The sequence below is a fragment of the Athene cunicularia genome (assembly GCF_003259725.1).
Source record: "Athene cunicularia isolate RWA chromosome Z unlocalized genomic scaffold, athCun1 chrZ_part2, whole genome shotgun sequence".
NCBI lineage: Eukaryota > Metazoa > Chordata > Aves > Strigiformes > Strigidae > Athene > Athene cunicularia.
Window position 1 is genome coordinate 13,278,689 of NW_020799143.1, and position 15,169 is coordinate 13,293,857.

General features: G+C 42.9%; 1 long non-coding RNA gene across 1 annotated transcript; it reads right to left on the bottom strand.

Annotated features, from left to right (window-relative positions):
- Window positions 1-1,808: 1,808 nt before the first annotated feature.
- LOC113490183 lies at window positions 1,809-14,346 on the bottom strand. Its single transcript, XR_003400170.1, has 3 exons — window positions 14,141-14,346; window positions 12,834-12,837; window positions 1,809-1,819 (listed from the first exon to the last, which is right to left on the bottom strand). It is a non-coding gene; the product is annotated as an uncharacterized LOC113490183 (long non-coding RNA).
- Window positions 14,347-15,169: the final 823 nt, after the last annotated feature.

The window sequence follows — 15,169 nt, forward strand, 5'->3', positions numbered from 1 at the left end:
CATTTTACTTTTCATGCTGCTTCCTGAAATTCAGAGGTCAGTAAGGACAAGGAAGCTGTAAATACAACACCGCTTTGAGAGTGAGTCAGATATTCCCTTTTTTTAAAATAATCTAATGATAACAATATGTTCCTTCCTTACCACAAGGCAGAATATTCCAATTCTGCAATGAACTCTCTGGTGGCTATCTGACCCAGAGGGTGAGTTCCTTGGTAAGGCACAAGATTCAGATGTTTGCAGGAGGGCATGACAATGTATCTTCAAGGAGAAGAGATATCTCAAGATAAGATATCGTCCTTTCACCCAGATAAGTAAGAGAATCAGAGCATGCCTTTGATGTTGTCAGCTTTGGCTTCATCCCTTTAACCACTTCTGAAAGTGATCCAGCTTCCTCTGGATTGCGTTGGATGTAGGTTTTGGACCTAACATTTGGACATCAAACTTGTTATTTAATTTGGAAGATATTAGACACCACTCTTTATGCAGCACTGGAGGCAAATAGAGTCCAAGAAAACTTTTCCGTATAGTTCTCAGTAACAAGGAATCCACAGAGGGAGGTCTGAGCACGTTCCAGGACTTGTGTACAAAATTTGAACTACTTTTCTGTAGTATCTCTCAAAGATTCACCTTTTCTCAGAAATACCTATCTACAGTTAGGCGTACTGACTACTATTCACTCTGGTTTTGTGTGTTCACAAACTCTCTCATCTTAGAACTATTTTGAATCCTAGACTTTTCCCTAGAAGAGTGAGAGATTGCTAAAAACATATATAAGATGTCCTACATTCTGTTTGAAAGCTCTGGACTTGCTGGAAGCAAATCTTAGAAAGGATTTCTACAGCTTTTGGGCCCTTGTTGCAAAGTGAAGTTTGGATCATGCAGGGACAGCTAAGATCATAACCAGCTGAAATATATTTTTCATGGAATTTCAGTAAAATTGATAGGAATTCATAAGACACAAGAGCTGTAAACAAGATCAAAAGAGTATCTGACAAACTGAATCTTTCTCAGTGTTTGGACATTTCTAGCTCTTTCCTCATAAAGTATGTCAAAGTTATCTATTTGCTCAAGTAAAATCCCGATTTGAGAAGCAGTTACAATTTGTTTATGTGAGGCTGGGTTAACTGTTGAATTTCCAGTGATTTCAGTAGCATTCTATCAATGTGCTCCAGCTGAAATATCAACACAGACTTTGGAAAGTTCACTGATAAAACTACATATTAAACAGAAATAAGTCCAAGCCACAAGGTTTGATCTCTTCTATTGTTGCAACCTACTTAAAATATAAAATGTGTTTGGACCTTTAAATTTGGCTAATGCCATGATGCAGCTATGGTCCAGCAGCAAACCTCAGATTTCTACTTCTTCAGCATTCACAAGTTTTAGCTCTAGGATTTGACTCCATTGTTCGATTTCAGTGTTTCAGTGTGCTCAGGTTGCACGGTGTGCAGCAGTCATATAAAACAATCTGTGAAAAGCCTCAGCCATTTAAGTGCAACTTCAATGTATTTAAAAGCAGCTTGGGACTGATTTTTCTCTCCCTCATCCTGTTTTTACACTGATACAGTTCTCTATTTCTGTGTAGTTCTTTTGGGGTTACATTAGTGTGAGAGGAGAGTAAGGCTAATTTGCTTAGCTACATACCTTCCCAAAGGACACTTTAAAGTTTTAGCATGTATTCTTCTTCATCTTTTTTCCTTTTAATCCTTCTCAAAGCTCAAAACATCTGAGAGGATGAACAGAGAAAGTTTGTGTAATGGGTGATCTTTCTTTAGATAACTTATCACCAAGACAGTGGGAGTTTTTTATTCCTTCTACCCTGTCAGTAAGAACTGGCTCCAAGATACAAGAGATTAGCTGAGCTTTAATGACAAAGAAACACAAACCCAAAAGAATTAAAAGAAAACAAGAGCCTTTACACTGATCACATTGATGTTAATTTTCTCATTTCTTCATTTTTGTTACAAACACACCTTTTAACACATATTAAAAGCCTGTTAAGTGGATCCAACCTGTTGTACAGTTAATCATCTTTCAATATGTGATACCTTATCATTATCTTTTTAAAAATTAAAAACCTACCTCATTTCTTGATAGCTAAAATAAGATGTCAGAGACAAGTTGTTGCTGTTTTCTCCCTCCACTTCTTCAAGGATGAACCATGAGGTAACAAAGGAGGACTGCAACTAGTCCTCTGTAGTCATCTAAGGTTTTTTGTAAAAATACCTTGAGTTAAAATTTCCAATTACTGCTCAGTTAATCAGACCACTGCTTTTGTACTCACAGAGTAGTGAGGTAGTGTTTCTGAGTACTCAGGTAGTGTTTCTGACCACCGCATAATTTAAATTTCTGGAAGACAGTAATTCTCACACCAAATAATGTATCTGGAAACAGAGCAGCTCAGAGCAGCTGCCGGGCTACCTCATTAAAACAGCCATTTGAGAGAAAGCAGCCAGCCGGATCCTAACACTCTCCCTGGCAGGCAGTGGCAGCTCTGCAGAACCATAGGACTTCAGCTCAAAAACCTTCCAGAAACATTCACTCATATTAAGAAGCAGAAGTCACCTTAGACGGCAATGAGTGTCTTGTTCTTTGATGGACTCAGATAAGCTGCTGAGCTGTCCTGGCGGAATGCTGATGATGCCACCAATTTATCTGTAGAAATCAGGAAATGCTTGTGGACTCAGATACTTGAGCTGGTAAACAAAACTGACTCCCTAAATTTAAATACCATTGTCCAACTAGGAAATGGAGACATATTGTATGATATGATTATGTGTGACACATGATCTCTTAAAAAAAATAAAACAACCGAACAAAAAAAAACCAAACCAAACAAAAAATGCTGATAAACACAGCTCAGATGTTCAACATTGAAGAATCCCCAGCAGTAGACTGGGATCACAAGGAGGCAAAGAATTATCCACACGAGTTACTGGGCAAGTAGTATGAACTAATAAATAAAGACTCAGAATGCCTATGAATGTTTTAAATGTTTATTAGCTTGCTCAGTATTTGTTGGCTTACACCATTCCTCCTGACAAAAAATTCTTTCCTAATCATCATCTAGCTCAGAAAGGGTGTAAAGGCCATATGCCCTATATAGAACATACAGTTGAGTATAGCCCTGAAACAACCTTCCTAGACTGAATACTAGATTTCCCAGTCTCCTCATGGAGGCAGGTTTTCCTTAGCACATATAGCACCCAGATTTTTTTGGAGGATTTGCACAGCACCAAGACCAAGTCATGATGTAAACTTCCAGTTGTTTTTAATGTAATTGACTCCTTTTCATGTCTGGCAAGACCCAACTTTGCCTGCATAAGCCATTTTAGGGGTGACTAGTGGGGAGAGTTAACTGCCAAAGTTTCTTTGAGATGGGCAGCCTGAGCAACGTGCAGTAAAAAGGCTGGGTGCCTGGCTCATCTCACAGAATCACGGAATCATCAAGGTTGGAAAAGACCTTGAAGGTCACCTAGTCCAATCATTACCCTAACATTAACAGTTCCCAACTACACCATATCCCCCAGAGCTATGTCAACCCGACTCTTAAACACCTCCAGGGATGGGGACTGCACCACTGCCCTGGGCAGCCCATTCCAATGCCCAACAGCGCCTTCTGTAATGAAATGCTTCCTAATATCTAGTCTGAACTTTCCCTGGTGCAACTTGAAGCCATTCCCTCTTGTCTTATCACTTGTTACTTGGTTAAGGAGACTCATCCCCAGCTCTCTGCAACCTCCTTTCAGGCAGCTGTAGAGGGCGATGAGGTATCCCCTCAGCCTCCTCTTCTCCAGACTAAACACCCCCAGTTCCCTCAGCCGCTCCCCGTACGACCTGTGCTCCAGACCCTGCACCAGCCGTTGACCTTCTCTGGACACGCTCGAGTCATTCAATGTCCTTTTTGGAGTGAGGGGCCCAAAACTGAACACAGGAATCGAGGGGCGGCCTCACCAGTGCCGAGTACAGGGGTCAGATCCCTTCCCTGTCCCTGCTGGCCACGCTATTGCTGACACAAGCCAGGATGCCATTGGCCTTCTTGGCCACCTGGGCACACTGCTGGCTCCTGCTCCTGTTCAGCTGGCTGTCAATCAACACCCCCAGGTCCCTCTCTGACTGGCAGCTCTCCAGCCACTCCTCCCCAAGCCTGTAGCGCTGCTGGGGGTTGTTGTGGCCCAAGGGCAGCCCCCGGCATTTGGCCTTATGGAAACTCCTCCAGTTGGGCTCAGCCCATGGCTCCAGCCTGTCCAGGTCTCTCTGCAGAGCCTCCCTACCCTCGAGCACATCAACACTCCCACCCAACTTGGGGTCATCTGCAAACTGACTGAGGGTGCACTCGATCCCCTCCTCTAGATCATCAATAAAGATGTTAAACAGGAGTGGCCCCAAAACCAAGCCCTGGGGGACACCACTTGTGACCGGCTGCCAACTGGATTTAACTCCGTTCACCACAACTCTTTGGGCCCAGCCATCCAGACAGTTTTTTACCCAGCAAAGCGTGTGCCCATCCAAGCTGCTGCCAGGAGAATACTATGGGAAATCATGTCAAAGACCTTATTAAAGTCAAGGTAGACAACTTCCACAGCCTTTCCCTCATCCAATAACCAGGTCGCCCTGTCATAGAAGGAGATGTTTGTCAGGCAGAACCTGTCTTTCATAAACCCATGCTGACTGGGCTTGAGCATCTGGCTGTCACACGTGTGTTGTGTGATGGTACTCAGGATGAGCTGCTCCATCAGCTTCCCGGGCATTGAATTCAAGCTGACAGGCCTGTAATTTCCCGGATCATCCTTCCAACCCTTCTTATAGATGGGTGTTGCATTGGCCAATTTCCAATGAGTTGGGACCTCCCCGGTCAGCCAGGACTGCTGGTAAATGATGGAAAGCAGCTTGGCGAGCACCCAGCCAGTTCCTTCAGCACCCTCGGGTGTATCCCATCCGGTCCCACAGACTTGTGTGTGTCTGTGTGATGCAGGAGGTCACTGACTGTCTCCTCCTGGATTGCAGGGGAGTCGTTCTCCCAGAGTCTGTCATCTGGCTGAGGAGATGGATTCCCTCAGTACAACTAGTCTTGTTATTAAAGACTCACACAAAGAAGGCATTACGCACGTCAGCCTTTTCCTCATCACTTGTTGCCATGTTTCCTCCTGCGTGTAGCAGGGAATGGAGACTCTCCCTGGTCTTTCTTTTGCTGTTGACGTACTTACAGAAACATTTCTTGTTGTCCTTGATTGCCGAAGCCATATTAATTTCTAGCTCTCTCTCTTCTAGATCTCTCATCAGTCCATACCTGTGCTACTGCACTGATGGTCCTATAGGGTCCTGGTCTCCCAGCAAGCCATCTCAAGTGGTGGGAAGGTTACTCATGGAGATGCAAGGGCCTGAGCATGGTCATTAGTGAAACCCCAAGGCCATAAGCCTAGCCAGGCTAAACAGCCACCCCAGGAGCTATGGAAACCAGTCCTGTGGATTGGCCAGGTCCATGAGCCCTTGAAAGTGCAGTTCATGTCTTGGTATTACCAACAGCACATTCTCACTGAGGCCCTGCTATGGCATTTGGAGTACAGGGAGCTCCTACACAAGCATGGCCAAGAGTCTAGCTTGTAACTAAGACCACCATACCTGGCAAGGAATGTTGTGAGCAAACCTCTGAACCCAGGAAATAACTACTCTGGAGCTGAAAGGCAAAATTTTCTTTACAGATGTTGCAGCAGAGAGGACCCAAAACTTACTGTTTTTCTGGGTCTTTTGCATTAGGCAAGAAAGGCCAGAAAGAAAATTATGTAAAATTATCTTCTGGACCATCTTGCTGCATATCCAAAACCATAAGTTTTGCTGTTAAAGCCAAATATTGCTTCCGTGTAATGGTGTGAGAGCATTGGCAGCAACTAGCAGGCAGGGGACCAGCCTGGGAGCCCAGTGTCTTGCAGGGACAGCCTGGCATTGCCACTTTCAGGAGCAGACCAGCAGGAAAACACCAAGGGACCCTGGAAGAACACAACATTTCACTGCACAAACTCATTTAAGCTTTTTATTTTTTTCTCTTGATAATGGGTGTTACAGCCTTCAAGGCAGTTTGGAGGTTAATCATTAGTACAAGAAAGTACTATAATTGGATGCAAGGGTCCAAACACTCAAGGGATAAAAAACACTGTTCATTCCAGGAACTTTTTAGCAACTGTTGACTTGTAGAAAGTAAACAGATTTCAAAAAGTGTCAGCCTGCCATACCACTGCGTGCCATTCCAAGATGAACATTGTTTCTAAATATATTTCCTGTGAGTGGAGGAGGAAAACAAATCTAATTTTAAAGAAATAAAACCAAACCAGATGTGCACAAGAGTATGTTTTAGGCTTTTTTTTTTTTTAAAAAAAAAAGTTTTTTCTTTAGCGGTACCAAGTCAATAAATGTAATCTAAGAGATTTCATGGCATTTGTTAACACCACTTAATGCCCCTGCTACCCTTTGTATCTGCACCCATTTGCCAGTTTCTCAGAACACTAACTGAGTGTGGGAATGCCGCAAATACTTAAAACTGATGAAGTCTTTTTAGATTTATCACGACCACTTGTGCTTTCATGATTGTGTAAGGTGTGATGTTTAGCTGATGGTACATGTAACTCATGAAATATATGCTAAATCATCTTCATGTTGAAGGATGTCTGTCTGCTCAGTTCACTGCTAGTAAACACTTCTGACATGTTTTTACCTGCAATTAAAACTCCCGATTGACACATCTCCTGTTTCTTAATGGTCACTGCCATTATATATACTACTCTATCATATCCAGTATTGGAATATGAGTGATTCTAAGTCAGAAAGTATTATTGTTGGTCTTTGATTGGAAAACAAAGACTTCTTTTAACAGAAAAAAGCTGTAAGTAAGTGTGAACGTTTGCTCAAATACCTTTTTTTTTTTTTTTTTTCCTTTTACAGGTGTGAACAAGCATGTCAGTTCTTTCAGGTTGTCTTCTTTCCTTGCCACTCGCCTCCTTTAGACTGAGACTTTGGGGCTAGGGCACTGTGATGCTGAGGATGCTCATCCAACAGGAGATTTTAATTGACTTGAAGATGCCCAAAACTGGTCAAATCAAATCAGATGACACAAAGAGGGAATTTCCAGATGCTAGCACAGAAACAGGTATGGCAAGAAATGAAAGGCCAACAGAGGAAAAAAAAAGACATGCAGAGTAATTCCCTTGCTGAATCCCTCAAGTTAGACAATACTTGTTTGTGATTTTGACTTCCTTCCCACAAGACAGATCATACAATCTCAACACAGACATGTATGCATTCACACATGCAAACACCATGACCAGTCCTTGCAACTGCCCATACAAATAACTGTTTGTACTAAAAACCCAGCTGTGAATTGTAATTTGCACATACTTATGGTAATTATGTGCAAATTACAGAAATACACATTTATGAAGTTTTGACTCTGTATTTCCATTCAGTTAGAGGTCAGGCTATGATTGTGGAATGTGGAAATTCCTATTTTAGGTACCCCTGTCTCTAGTAACAACTAAAAGATAAGGATAAGATGATGTTATATTGGCATTTTGATTAATGTTATACTGGGAGGAAAGACATGGAGTTTTTTACCATGATAGCACTGCAGCAGGCTGACATGGGAAATGACGGAAGAGAGTACTCTGTTAGCACAAGTCTGTAGTTTTTTTAAAGTGAGAAAAGTACTCCCTAATAAAGCACATAGCAAACATAAAGCTGCTGATACCATAGTCATTAGCCCAAAGGTCAGGAATCCATTAGCAGCTGCCACTGCAGAAAGCCATAGTAGCTGCGTGACAGAGCAGCCCTAGAGAGCCCTGCAAATGACACAGAGCATCTGATAAGAATGAGGATTTTCAACTTCTAATCCCATGTCCCATGATTGGTAATGTTATAAACTGACTTCTTAAAATTGGCTGAGTCAGAGTTCCCAATTTCTTTATTTAGGAAGCGGCAACAAGCAAAACAGCGCTGGGCGGCCGGGGAGTCTCCTGCTCCAACAGTGGCCTCCAGGGCATTTAGTTTCAATCTTACAGTACGAAGTGTTACATAGTCATTATACACCTATACATATTCATTACTTGAACCCGCCTACTCCCGCTTCGTATGGTAATTAGCTTATCAGTCCTTTACACTTGTGCAGAAGTTGTTAAAACTACGGGCAGGGGTCTTCAAATCATTGGGGGGGGGGTGTGTCTTCTGGGAGGAAGGCCGTAGGTCCTCCTCACCGTGTACTTTTCACCTTTCGCCTGGAATGTGATGGTCCCTGAGTTTGTCCTGTCCTTATCAGTCTAGGCCCAGTAATCTCTTTGCATAATGAGATTTATGGTCGTGAACATCCTCCTGTTTTATTCAATTATGTCCCTGCAATTCTGCACAATATGCAATAGTTCATATTACAGTTCGCTGAATTTGTTGAACAGACGGTTTACCACCTATCACAGTCCCCCCTTTTTCTTTTCACCATGTTGTTCATCAAATCTGTCAAGGGCTTGCTGGCTCAGGATGAGTTTCCTCCATTTTTGGTGTTTCTCTCAGAGGTTCACACTTAGTTCCCATGATCGTTAAATGAGCTGTTTCTAACTTATTCTTAATGATTGCTACTATTTTGTTGAATACACAAGGGCCCAAAGTTAAGGTTAAAATTAATAATATGAAAGGCCCTGCTCCTGGTACCCAATCTGAGGCTATAGTCTCACATCCCCAGTACTTACAATAGAATTGGTCAGGATAATTGCAGTAGCTTTTTCCTGGGTTGGAACTGGGACAAATATAAAATCCTGAGTCCTGTGTGCAAGGTGTTACGGGCACCAGTGTACACAGGGGACTTACAAATGATGGTGCCCCTGATGTTATTATAGTCTGTATTTGCTTTTGGTTACCTCTTTCAGTAGTTAGCGTCCATTCAAAAGGTTGATGGGGCTGGTGGTTCAGTCCAGCCCATGCTTGTGGTATATGTGTTATGAGCAGTATGCTCAGAATGGATTGAGAAGGGTGGAAACTCCATTTCTTTGTTATCCAGATAGTCCAATAAATCCAATAGAAGGTTGGTAGGATTCGGAAAGTTTTTACAACTTCTATAGAAAGGGGGGGCCTTGCTCCTTCAGAGTCAAGGTGCTTTGCACCCCTTTCTGGCCTTTACTTCTTGGGAGCCTTTTTTTTTTTTCCTCAGAGTAGGGTTTGAAATTTTTCCCCACTGGTGTACGTCTCTGCCTCCTCTGCCTACTCTGTTGCGTAGAGCAGCAGTGTGTTTCATCTTCTCGGCAGCAGTCGTATTCTTCAGGGGTACATTTTACCTCTACTCCAGGATACATAGGCCTCCCAGTTTTTAGCTTTAACCTCAGGCCCTTGACAGGGAATTTGAAGTTGGTATTTTGTAGGCCAGTTAGGGTGAGTGTACTCTTTTTTTCAGGATTTATTCCTTTAATACCAATTTCCCACCGAGTTTTGGAGTTGTGTTTTGTTTTGGTTCGGTTTGGTTTTGCTTTTCTGTTTGTTTGTTTTTTCCCAATTGTTTTCCCTGTTGTTATTCCAATTTTAGGATCCAGTTAGTTAATCTCCGTTCCAGTCAGTAACACTGGTTACAGCTAGATCGGAGGTTCACCTCATATGTATTATGAATCCACCAGCCTTCTTTACATATGTTATACTCTATACACAAATAGGGAAACAAATACAGGTTTCGATTGGACAAAATACTAATGTCTCACTTATTGAGTTCTTTTATGGTGTCTTGTGCCTTGATTTTCACAGTGTTCATTTAGGTCTTTCGAAGGGTGACTCGTAGATCCCCGGGAGAGCTGGTCACTTGCCAGGACGAATCTCGTATAGGTCCTTTTACAGGACTGGCATCCGTCCACGCCTTCTCAGCAGTTCGAATAGCAGTTTCTGTAGTGATAAGAACAACATAGGGTCCTTCCCAGCTGGGGGTCAAGGAAGATTCTTTCCACGATTTAATCAATACTTTATCTCCTGGTTGAATTTGATGCATTGTTATGTCCAAAGGAGGCCTTTGTACCACCATTCCCCAGGCTTGTAGTTGTTTTCTCCTTGCCATTAGTTGTATTAGGTAGGATATTATTCTTGCCTCTTTAATTTGAGGGTGATCAGGGGGCATTTCGAAATCATAAGGCATTCCATATAACATTTCAAAGGGAGAGATCCCTACATCAGTTCGGGGCTGGGTTCTGATATTTAATAAGGCCAAGGGGAGACATTTTACCCAGGACATTTTAGTTTCTAATATTAATTTGGTAAGCTGTTTCTTTATTTCTCCATTCATGCGTTCAACCACCTTTGAGGGTGCCACGGGGTGTGGTATTGCCACCATGTACCCAGGGCAGCCAAAATTTCTTTGACCACTTTAGATACAAAGTGTGGGCCTCTATCTGAATTTATTACTTCTATTATTCCATATCGGGGTATAATTTCTTCAAGTAATATTCTTGTTACTGTATGAGCTGTGGCTCGTGCCGTGGGAAAGGTCTCTACAAAATAGGTCAGGTGATCTATAATTACTAATAAATATTTCTATTTTCCTACTTTTGGTAATTCAGTAAAGTCTATTTGTATTCTCGCAAAAGGCCTCTGAGCTAAATTTCTTCCTCCATGCACTTGTTTTCTTATCTGGTGTTTATTTACTTTTTGGCAAATGAGACATTCTCCCACCACTCATTTGGCTATATCATATATCCCGATACACATATATTTAGTTGCAAATTGATCTACCGACGCTTGGGTTCCCCAGTGAGTCTTTTGGTGAAATTGTTAATCTGTATATATAGTTCCTAACTTTCCTCTCAACAACAGTAAAGCCTTTAATACAGCATATAGTTCACATGCCTGTGCTGACCAGCCAGGACTCAAAGGTCCTGACTATCACTTCGAAGGTTTTTCTGTTGATTATGGCATATCCTGATTTTCTTTTCCCCTCTACCACCCGAGAGGACCCGTCTACAAATAACTTTTCTCCCTTTTCCAATTCCTCTTCTTCCAAATCTGGCCTTATTTTAGTTTGCTCTTCTATATTACTAAGACAATCATGGATGAGATTTTCATTAGGTGCTCCATATAAAAATTGGGCTGGATTTTGTAATGATGTGGTTTCAAGGGTTAGGTGGGGGGATGTAATGAGAATCGCCTCATATTTGACCAATCTCTCATCAGTTATCCATTTGTCTGCTTTTTGTTGCAGCACACCTCTGATATTATGAGGTGATAATATTCTCAATTCACTTCCAAAGGTTATTTTATGTCTTCTTCAGTTAACAAAGCGGCTGCTACCACAACTTGTAGACACGTAGGCCATCCCTGACTTACAGGATCTAACAATTTTGACATATATGCTTCTGGTTTCTTTTTTCCTGCCCATTCTTGAGCTAATACTCCAAATGCAGTTTCTTCCTCTATATTAACAAACAGGAAGAATGGTCTTTTTAAGTCAGGCAGGCTCAGAACAGGAACATTTACTAGGTCAGTTTTTAGTTCCTCTAACCGTTCATCGTCCTCCTGGGTCCATTTTAATAATCCATCCTTAGTTATTTTGTTGTATAAGAGCTTTACTTTTCCACTATACCCCTCGATCCACTGTCTACAATACCCGACCAATCCTAATAATTGCCGGACTTGCCTCTTGGGTTTTGGGTGTGGTAGGGAAAGTATTCCCTTAACTCTTTCTGGATCTAGCTTTTTAGTTCCTTGGCTTAATCGATGCCCTAAGTATTTAACTTCCTTTTCTACAAATTGTAATTTGGATTTAGACACTTTCAGTCCCTTCAAGCTCAGAAAATTTAGCAGCCTGATGCTTTCCTCTCACACCATCTCTTCATCTTCCCCTGCGATTAAAAGATCATCTACATACTGAACCAGGGTGAGAGTGTCTCCTACCTGGTAATCTTGTAAGATCTGTTCTAGAGCTTGTCCGAATAAGTTTAGGGATTCGGTGAACCCCTGGGGGAGGACTGTCCACCAAAGTTGGGTTTTCCTATGAGTATCTGGGTCCTCCCACTCAAAGGCAAAATAATTTCTACATTCCCTTTCAAGGGGGCACGCCCAGAAAGCGTCCTTCAAGTCTATTACACTGTACCACTGGTCATTTGGGCCTAACTGACATAAAAGTGTGTGTGGGTTAGCTACTACGGGGAATCTAATTATAGTTCTTCTGTTGATTTCTCTTAGGTCGTGGACTAATCTATAATTCCCATCTGCCTTTTTTACAGGCAATATGGGGGTGTTAAAAGGAGACATGCAGGGCTCCAATAATCCCTGCTTTATCAATCTCTGAATTTCTGGTTTTAATCCTTGCCTTCCCTCCTGAGATATAGGGTATTGTTTACTTCTCACCGGTACCTCAGGATCTCGGATAGTCACCATAAAAAGCTCAATATTTAATTTCTCTGCAGTGTCAGGAGTGTACCATATTTAGGGGTTTATCTTGGTTTCATCCTCGACCCATAAGGGGCATAGTTTAATTTTAAGGTTATGTTTGGTTGCTTCTAAGCTAATACCCAATTCAATCATTAAATCTCTCCCCAACAAATTATAGTCCACTTCATGTACAGTCAACAAGGATCCTATCCCCATTTTAGAATCTGGTTTGAGGAGCACATCTTTGATAACAGGTACTCCAAACGGTACCCCTTTTGCCCCAACCACTTGTACTTTTTCTGATGAAATTTCACAACCTTGGGGCAGTGACTGAACAGTAGATCTCTCTGCTCCTGAATCCACTAGAAATTCTATCTCTTGTTGTCGGGGACCTACTTTTAACTTTATCAAGGGCTCAGTTCGTTCTTTAGTCCCCAGTAAATAGAGCCCCTGACACCCCTACTCTTCTTCAAACATTTTCTCATCCATCATTCTCTTTCTACAGTTCTTCTTTGTGTGGCCTCTACCTCCACAATAAAAGCAGGTAATAGCCCTCTTTTCTCTCCCCCTCTCCGATTCCTTCGATCCCGTTCTTTAGCCTTCCTGTTTTCTCCCACCCCCATCCACTCTCTGTCCCTCTCTTATCGTAGCTACCATCATTCTAACATGCCGTTTCTGAGTTTCACTCTCCCTCTGGATATAAACGTTCTGTGCCTCTCTAAGCAATTCATCCAACCCCCGATCCTGCCAGTCCTCCATCTTTTCTAATTTCTTTCTAATATCTGTCCAGGCTTTTGCCACGAACTGTGTTTTTAACAATGCCTGCCCCACCAGTGTATTTGGATCTATTCCCAAGTAGAGCTGGAGGGTTTTTTTCTCAGCCTTTCTAGCCATTCGGTAGGGGTTTGATCCTTTTTCTGGTGTTGACTAAAGGCTTTGTTTATGTTTTGTCCCCTAGAGACTGATTCTCTTATGCCTTGGACTACGATTGTCCTTAGGTCCTGCATGTGGCCTCTATCAATCTCATTCTGATTATTCCAATTGGGTCTATTCAGAGGCCATTTTACATCTGCTGCCGGACCCTGTTGGTGCTGTTGGTTCCAGATCCTCATTCCTGCCCTCCTGACCATCTCTCTCGCCTCGGCAGTGAATAATATTGCCATTATAGCTTGCATTTCATCCCAAGTGTAAGTATTTGGTCCCAGGAACAGATCTACTCATTCTGCCACACCCAGAGGGTCCTCCAGCAGATTCCCCATCTCTTTCTTAAATTCTCTGACGTCCCCTGAGTTAAGGGTAACTGCTACATAACCTACGCCTCGCTGGGGTCCCCCCATAGCCACCTCCCTTAAGGGGTATAAGCTGGTATTAGCACCCCCCCTTCTAGTTTGACCCCGTTATTCTTCTTTGCTCCCTCGGAGAATCTGGTGGGGAATCTAAATCTCCTAAGTCTTCCGGTGCAGTCGGGGGAGGTGAAGGTGCCGAAGGCGGAGGTGAAGGAATGTAAGGAGGGGGTGAGGTATAAGCTTCATCCTCAATATGTTTCTTCTTTTTTCTGACCTCCCCTCCACCCCCTTTAAGAGGGTATAATTTTATTTGAGTATCTGATGCTATCCATACATGTGCATACTCACTTTCTTCTGGATTAAAAAGGTTCCTTTGAATTATCATAAATATTTAAGGCTTGGCAGACCCACTCTTCAAAGGACCCGAAAACAGTCCAATAGAGATGGTCTCCCCTAATTTGTTTGCCACCCCAAACTTCCATACAATAATAAATCATTTTTACTTTGTCCTTACCCCGCCTAGAGGGGTAATTTTCCCAATTACTTAACATCAATCCTAAAGGGCTATCCGGTGGTATCTGAGGGTACCTCACCTGAGTTCCCACACCACCCATGGGATCAGAAGGCTTGCTCTTCTTCTGTCCCATCTTCTGGAGCGTCTGCACACACTCACACACTTTACTGCCCTTTTTCGTGGCCCAGTCCCTCACGGGATATGAGAATCACACTACCAAGGGTCCGCACTCGCTTCGCCCTACCAGGCATCTCACACACCACGCTCCAGGCAACCCAACCCCAACCTTATGGGAAACCGGCCTATACTCGCGCAACCCTGTGCGTCTTCGTCCGGAACTTTGTGCACAAAGATTATGGGGTTGACTGGTGTTCTTTTGCTTGTTGCCAAATTTTAGGGTTCGTCAGTTGGGGCTCCGGCAGACCAAGCCGCAGGCGGGGGCCGCTGAAATCCAGCAGGACACATCCCCGTATGGGACTCTGTCGGGAAACCACGATCCGAGTCATGGCACCATTTTGTTATAAACTGACTTCTTAAAATTGGCTGAGTCAGAGTTCCCAATTTCTTTATTTAGCAAGCAGCAACAAGCAAAACAGCGCTGGGTGGCCAGGGAGTCTCCTGCTCCAACAATGGACTGCACCCTCCAGGGAATTTCGTTTCAATCTTACACTACGAAGTGTTACATAGTCATTATACACCTATACATATTCATTACTTGAACCCGCCTACTCCCGCTTCGTATGGTAATTAGCTTATCAGTCCTTTACGCTTGCGCAGAAGTTGTTAAAACTACGGGCAGGGGTCTTCAAATCGTGGGGGGTGGTCTTCTGGGAGGAAGGCCGTAGGTCCTCCTCACAGTGTACTTTTCACCTTTCGCTTGGAATGTGATGGTCCTCTGAGTTTGTCCTGTCCTTATCAGTCTAGGCCCAGTAATCTCTTTGCATAATGAGATTCATGGTCGTGAACATCCTCCTGTTTTATTCAATTATGC